We start from the raw sequence: 7,794 nt of genomic DNA, 5'->3' as shown, positions 1-7,794 counted from the left end.
AATCAAAATGGAGATTTATTTCCAACCAAAAGAAAAGGCCAGAAGGCGGCGAACAGCACAAAGATCCCAGCCTTGACTTCCTATCATACCAGTCCCAATCCCGGACAGCTTTTAAGGGTTTATTCTAAGAGCCCTAGCTAATAAGCCTCTGCCCATCAGCGGGGAAGCTCATATTCCATGAGCCCCAAGGGGAGATCAATCAGGTCATCCCCATGAGGGTTATTACAGATGGGCTCAGGAGTGGGTTGACTAATGGTTGTAAGTCGCACCCATCTTCACCCAATTCTGGCAGAAATGTTCCTGTGTTGCCTTGACTGAGTGGTAGGCTTCTATTTAAGAGTCGGAATTTTGTAGGTTCAAACCCCAGTCCAGAGGCAGATTTCAGAGTGGCACACTGGTGCTGTCGTTATTAAACAAAGCTAGCCTACCCATTCAGGTAGATGCAAAATATTCCATGGAGCTATTCATATATATATCTGCTGCCCTTGTCCTTCTAGATAGTGCTGGTCATGGGTTTGGAAGATGCTGGCTAATGAGCCTTGGTGAGTTCCTGTAGTGCATCTAGCAGATGGTACACACACTGCTGTCACTGTGTTTCAGTGGTGGAGGGAGTGAATATTGTGTGTTTGCAGGAGATTACAGAGATAGGGAAGGGCAAGGACATGGCGAGATTTGAAAAGCTGGGTGATAATGTTAACACTGAGGCATTGTTTAAACGGGAGCCAGTGTAGGTGTGTGCACAGGCGTGATGGCTGAATGAGATTTGGAGGATTTCAAGTTTACGGAGGGCTGAATGTCAGAGGCTGCAGGGAATAGATTTGATAGCAGTACCGAAGACGTATGCTTCAGAATTAACCCCATCCCTAGCCAAGCTGTTCCAAAACATTTACAACACCGGAAGAAAGAATCTCATTCCGGTCTCAACATCGACATCTCATCTTCCGGTCTCAACATCGAATTCAACAACTTCAGATGATTAGCTCCACACCACCTCGACCCATTTGTTTTCATCCCATTTCAATTTAACTGTCCTTCACCATTTCTTTCTTTCTTGGCTTTCTTACTATATATATTTAAACCCCCCTCCCATCTTATCCACCTATCCTTCCCCTTTCTCCTCTTTGCTTCCACCTTCCCCTCCCTCCACATCTACAGTTCACCCTCTGATGTTAGTTTCTCTGCTGTTTCGTCTTTCACATCTTTTGTCCTCTCTGGGGACTGCCATTAGCACTCTGTCCCCTTGGTTTCTGTGGCCATTAGCACCCGGTTTCCCTGGGTATCTATGGCTATGATTCATCTTTCATTCTCACTCCACAGTATAAATATTTGCCACTTTCTCTGTCTGTTAGCTTTGACAAAGAGTCATCGGACTCGAAACGTTAGCTCTTTTCTCTCCCTACAGATGCTGCCAGACCTACTGAGATTTTCCAGCATTTTCTCTTTTGTTTCAGATTCCAGCCTCCACAGTAATTTGCTTTTATTTACAACACTGGCACCTACTCAGTAATATGGACATGATTGTGTCATGTTCACAAAAAGTAAGGAAAAATCCAATCCCGCCAATGACCACCTCATCAGTCTATTCGCAATCATCAGCTAGGTGTTAGGTGCCACTGATAGTGTTATCAAGCAGTAGTTTTACAAGAGTAACCTGGATACTGCTGTTCAATTTGGGTTCTGTCAGGGCTGCTCAGCTTGAGTGAACCTGACAGCCTTGATCCAAACATAGACACAGAACTGAATTCAAGCAGCGAGCTGAGAGTGACTGTCCTTGACATCAATTGACCAAGTGTGACATCAAGGAACCTGCGAAAAATTGAAACCAATGGAAATCAGTGGGAAAATTCTTCACTGCTTGGAATCCTACGTGGCCCAAAGGGAGGCAGTTCTGGTTATTGGAGGTCATACAAACATACAATAAAGGAGCAGAAGTAGGCCATTCAGCCCCTCAAGTGAGCTCTGCCATTTAATAAATATCATGGCTGATCTGATAGTAACCACAAAACTGTGTCCTATCTACCCATGGGCAGCACGGAAGCACAGTGGTTAGGCCAGTTGCTTCATTTCTCCAGGGTCCCAGGTTCGATTCCCGGCTGGGTCACTGTCTGTGCAGAATCTGCACGTTCTCCCCATGTCTGCGTGGGTTTCCTCTGGGTGCTCCGGTTTCCTCCCACAGTCGAGAGATGTGTGGGGTAGGTGGATTGGCCATGCTAAATTGCCCTTCGTGTCTGAAAAACGTTAAGTGGGGGTTACTGGGTTACGGGGATAGGGTAGAAACGTGGGCTTCAGTAGGGTGCTCTTTGTAAGAGTTGGTGCAGACTCGATGGGCCGAATGGCCTCCTTCTCCATTGTAAATTCTATGATTCTATGAAACCCCAGTATCTTATCACCTCCTTACTTACCAAGAATCTATCCAGCTCTGCCTTAAAATATTAAAGATTCTGCTTCCACCACTTTTTCAGGAAGAGACTTTCTAAGATTCACGGTCCCCTGAGAGAAAACCTTCGCCTCACCTCTGTCTTAAATGGGCAACCGCTCATTGTTAAACCATAACACCTAGAACCAGATTCTCCCACACGAGGAAGCACCAGCTCCACATCCACCCTGCCAATACCCCTCAGAATCTTATATGTTTCAATAAAATCACCACTTACTCTTCTCACCTTGTGAATACAAGGCTAGCCTGTCCAACCTTTACTCATAAAACAACCCACCCATTCCTGGTATTAGTCTGGTATTCCTTCTCTGAACTGCTTCCAACACATTTACATCCTTCCTTAAATAAGATGGTCAATACTGTACACAATACTCCAAATGTAGTCTCGCTAGTGCCCTGTGCAACTGAAGCTTAACCTCCCTACTTTTTGTTCAATTCCCCTCGCAAAAATTATATCATTCTATTAGCTTTCCCAATTACTTGTTGTACCTGTATACTGGGCTTTTGTGATTCATGCACTAGGACACCCAGATCCATCTGCAGCTCAGAGCTCTACAATCTCTCACCATTTAGATAATAAGCTTTTCTTGTCCCCCACTTTTTGAATAATGGAGTTACATTCGCTATCTGCGAATCTTCCCTAAAGGGGATTTCGGAAAATTAAAAACAATGCATCAACTATCTGACAAGACCTTTCGTTTTAGATCTTAGGATGAAGTCCATCAGGACCTGGGTTCATAACAGCACATAGCTGATAATGGTGCTTGGTACCATTTCTCTGGTGATTGTAATTTTCCTGAGTTCCTCCCTCCCTTCCATTTCCTGGTTTATAGCTGCTTCTGCGATGTTACTTGTATCCTCTCTCATGTAGACTCATGAACAGAAGTAGGCCATTCAGCCATCAAGCTTGTTCTGTCATTTAATACGATCATGGCTAATTGGACACTTCAATGGCTTTTGTAGCTACTATCCCCGTAACCGTTTGCCCAGTCTCTCTTCATAAGACAGTCCCTCCATCCCCATAACAAGTCTGGCGAACGTTTCTTGCATTGCCTCTATGACAATAATGCCCTTTTTGAGGTAAGGGGACCAAAACTGCACATAATACTCCAGGTACGGATCAACATAGAAAATAGGTTCTGGAGTAGGTCATTCGGCCCTTCGAGCCTGCACCACCGTTCAATATGATCATGGCTGATCATGCAAATTCAGTGTCCGACTCCCGATTTCTCCCCTTGAACCCTATAGCCACAAGGGCCAAGTCCAGCTCTCTCTTGAATTTACCCAACAAACTGGCCCCAACAGCTTTCTGTGGTCGAGAATTCCACAAATTCACAACTCTCTGAAAGTAGAGGTTCTGCCTCATTTCAGTCCTGAATGGCCTACCTCTTATTCTTAGGCTGTGACCCCTAGTTCTGGATGGCCCCAACTTTGGGAACATTCTTCCCACAACTAACCTGTACAGTCTCATCAGGATTTTATATGTTTCTATGAGATCCCCTCTTATTCTTTTAAACTCCAGTGAGTATAAGCACAATGAATCCAGTCTTTCTTCATATGTCAGTCCTGCCATCCTGGGAATTAGTCCGGTGAACCTTTGCTGGACACCCTCAATAGCAAGAATGTCCTTCCTCAAACTAGGAGACTAAAACTGCACACAATACTCAAGGTGTGGCCTCACCAACACCCAGTATAACTGCAGCAAGATATCCCTACTCCGATACTCAAATCCTCTCACTATGAAGGGCAGCATTCTGTTAGCTTTCCTCACCATCTGCTGTACCTGAATGCCAACCTTCAGCGACTGTTCCACCATGACACCCAGCTCTCGTTGCACTTCCCCTTTTCCTAAACTGCCACCATTCAGATAATAATCTGCCTTCTTGTTTTTGCCACCGAAGTGGATAACTTCACATTTATCCACATTATATTGCATTTACTAAGTATTTGCTGACTCCGCCAGCCTGTCCAAATCATTCTGCAGCCTCTTTGCATCCTCCTCAAAACACACACTGACACCCAGCTTAGTGTTGTCTGCAAATTTGGAGATATTGCATGCAATTCATTCGTTCAAATCATTAATGTATATTGTAAACAGTACGAAGTCTTACAACACCAGGTTAAAGTCCAACAGGTTTGTTTCGAAACAGCTGAGGTCCCAGCACTAAACCCTGCAGTACCACACTCGTCACTGCTTGCCTGCCACTCTGAAAAGGACCTGTTTATTCCCACCCACTCTCTGCTTCCTGTCTGCCAACCAGTTCTCTATACACTTCAATACATTAATACCATGAGCTTCAATTTTGCTCACTAATCTCTTGTGCTGGACCTTGTCAAAAGTCTTTTGAAAGCCCAGATAAGCAACATCCCTTGTCCGTTAAATCCTCAAAAAATACCAGAAGATTTGTCAAGCATGATTTCCCTTTAGTGATTCCATGCTGACTTGGACCGATCCTGTCCCCGCTTTCCAAATGCTCAGTTATTTCAACCTTAATAATTGACTACAGGAGTTTCCCCACCACCAATGTCAGGCTAACTGGTCTATAATTCCTTGTTTTCTCTCTCCCTCCTTTTTTAAAAAGTGGGATTACATTATCTAACTTCCAATCCATTTGAACTCTTTCAGAGCCTATAGATTGCTGGAAAATGATCACCAATGCATCCACTATTTCTAGGGCCACTTCCTTAAGTACTCTGAGGTTCAGAGCATCAAGCTCTAGGGATATATCGGGTTTTATTCCCATCAATGCCCCCAATACAATTTCCTGACTAATAAGAATTTCCTTCAGTCCCTCATTCATGCTAGACCCTTTGTCCCCTAATATTTCCGGAAGGTTATTTGTGTCCTCCTTAGTGAAGACAGATCCAAAGTATTTGTTCAACTGGTCTGCCATCTCTTTCTTGCCCATTATGAATTCCCCTGATTCTAACTGTAAGGTTCCTACATTTGTCTTCACTAGTCTTAACCAAACATCTGTACAATTGAAGCAAGACCTCAGTACTCCTGTACTCAAATCCTCTTGCGATAAAAGGCTAACATTCCATTAGCTTTCATAATAGCTTGCTGCACATGCACACTCGCCTTCAGTGACTTATGGACAAGGTCACCCAGGTCCCTTTGTGCATCTGCAATTTCTTATCATGCAGGAAATACTCTGCACATCTGTTACTTCTACGAAATGGAATACTTCATATTTTTCCACACTGTATTCCATTTGCCATGTTCTTGCCCACTCACTAAACCTGTCCGAATATTCCTGTTGCCGCTTTGTATCTTCCTCACAACGCACATTCATGGTTAGTTTTTTTTATCATCAACCAATTTGAAAATGTTACATTCATCCCCACATCCAAATCATTGACACATATTGTGAACAGATGTGGCACAAGTACTGATTCTTCCAGAACCCCATTAACCACTGCCAATGTGAGAATGACCCATTTATTCCTAATCTTTTTTCTGTCTGATAGCCCAATCCTCAATCTGCAACACAATTTTGCCTCCTATCCCATGTACTTTTATTTTAACAACTAACCTCCTGTGGGGACTTTCTCTAAAGCCTTCTGAAAGTCCAAATATGCTACATCCATCGACTCTCCTTTATCAATTTTGTTGGCAACATCTTCAAACAACTCCAACATGTTCATCAAACATGATTTCCCATTCATAAATCCACACTGACTATGCCCAATTAGATCATGATTATCCTTATCACATCCTTTATAATAGATTCCAACATCCTATAGGGCCCCTAACAGTCTGAGAGAAATAGAAGAGCAGATATGTCGGCAAATTTCAGAGACATGTAAAAGTCAGATGGTAGTGATAGTGGGGGATTTTAACTTCCTGAACATAAACTTGGGTAGTCATGCTGTGAAAGGTTTAGAGGGAGTGGAATTCTTAAAATGCATCCAGGAGAACCTTTTAAGCCAGTCCATAGAAGGTCCTACAAGAGAGGGGGCAGTACAGGACTTAATTTATGTTACAAAGATGGGCAAGTGGTTGAAGCATCAGTGTGGGGGGCATTTTGCAGACTGCAATCATAACCCCATTAGGTTCAAGATTCTTATGGAAAAGGACAAGGACGAGTCTGAAATCCAAGTTCAAAACTGGGGAAAGACTCATTTTGGTTGCAGTTCAAGCAGCTTTAGCTTAGATGCTTTGACAACGAAGTTAGATGAGTACACAAGAGAAAAAGGAATAGAAACATTTTCTGCAAGACTGAGAGGAGGTAGATAGAAAGCGAGAAGGTTCTTGTGGATTATAAACACCAGCACCAAATATTTAGCCAAATGACCTGTTTCTGTACTGCATGTTTTAGGTATACAAAATGATCATGGAACTGTCTCATTGTCATAAAGGGTCAACTGATTCATTGAGGCACTTTGGGAAAGAAAGTCCAACATCCTCATCTAGTCTCGCTTATATGTGACTACTGGATCACACCTAACAAACCATTGAATATCAAGCCACTACAATAAACATTGACTGCAGTGCTACAGGTAGAAAGCCTACCACACCATTCCAGTGCAATTGGGGACAGGCAACAAATGCTTACCTTGCCATCCATCAGTGACCAAGACCTGCGGACAAGTAATAAATTACTATTTTGTTTACAAAGTAAGTTGAGGAAGCACATATCGGATCTTTTGAACTTATTAATTGCAAGATAATAACTTTGAATTCATAAGAGTGGACTGTTTCAACACTTAAATATGGGGTCAAATTTTTAAATATAATGGTATTGATTGTCAAATTTAAATCCAAGATAGATAGATTTTTGTTCAGCAAAGGTATTACAGGATATGGGCCAAAGGCAGGTGTATGGAGTTGAGCCATAGATCAACTATGATCTCATTGAATGTTGGGACAGGCACAAGGGGTTGAATAGCCTGCTCCTGTTCCTATGTTTCTCTACACGTCCCATGAATGGATAATGCACTTTGTGGATCCAATCACTCACAAAACATAAGGTAAAATGTTGCTCATGTCACACAATGTTATCTCCAGTCCCCATTAGTATTCTTCATTCCTTTCATACTCATTGATGATGGGTTCTGTAACATCCTTTTTTTGGGAGGCACAACAAGGCTTTGTAAAATACCAGAATGGCATCCAAGAGGGGTGGGCCCATTACTGATGGGGAATGCACCAGATGTTATATTTGTAAATGGGTCTCCATGAAACAACCTAATGACCACTAACAGAGCAGCCAGTTTGTGAGGCCAATCAACATGTAACACTGATTTGGCGAGAATGCCACCACTTTAGAAATACATACAGCAGCTTATGACTCTCGTAACATAACAATGCTGAACATGCATTCATTGGCATGAAGGATCCTCCTCCCATCCCA

Source organism: Scyliorhinus torazame, chromosome 10 (assembly GCF_047496885.1).
Source record: "Scyliorhinus torazame isolate Kashiwa2021f chromosome 10, sScyTor2.1, whole genome shotgun sequence".
NCBI classification, from domain to species: Eukaryota; Metazoa; Chordata; class Chondrichthyes; order Carcharhiniformes; family Scyliorhinidae; genus Scyliorhinus; species Scyliorhinus torazame.
This window is presented reverse-complemented; position numbering follows the sequence as displayed.